Source organism: Antrostomus carolinensis, unplaced genomic scaffold, assembly GCF_000700745.2.
Source record: "Antrostomus carolinensis isolate BGI_N321 unplaced genomic scaffold, ASM70074v2 scaffold42334, whole genome shotgun sequence".
In the NCBI taxonomy this organism is placed as follows: domain Eukaryota; kingdom Metazoa; phylum Chordata; class Aves; order Caprimulgiformes; family Caprimulgidae; genus Antrostomus; species Antrostomus carolinensis.
The window spans coordinates 1-422 of NW_010309510.1; positions in this window are offsets into that span (position 1 = coordinate 1).

The following is a 422-nucleotide window of genomic DNA, read 5'->3' on the forward strand; positions in this document are numbered from 1 at the left end:
GCCGCCGAGCCGCTCTCCTCAGGCGGAGGGGCCGCCCCGGGCCGCGCTCCTCAGGCGGAGGGACCCGCCCGGGACCCCCGGCCCCGCAACCCTCCGCCGCCGAGGCGGCCGCCGGTGCCTCAGGGGGTTGCCCTGGGTCCCCGCTCTCCCCTCAGAGTCTCCCGGCTCCTCGGAGCAGCCCGGGCGGACTAGCCCTCTCTGCTCACCGGAGATTTTTTGGAAGGGGAGGCAGCATTTGCTTTTATTACCTATAAAAGCCCTTTTTAAAAATTCTTCTTCTTTCTTGGATCTCTACAGGAGTCTTTCCAACTTTCCTCTCTAAAAAAGTTTCCTTGATGGCTTTAACTTTTTTCTTTTTTTTTTTTTTTTTTTTTTTCTACATTCCCCCTTTTTTTCCCTTCCCTATTTTCCGAAGGAAACAG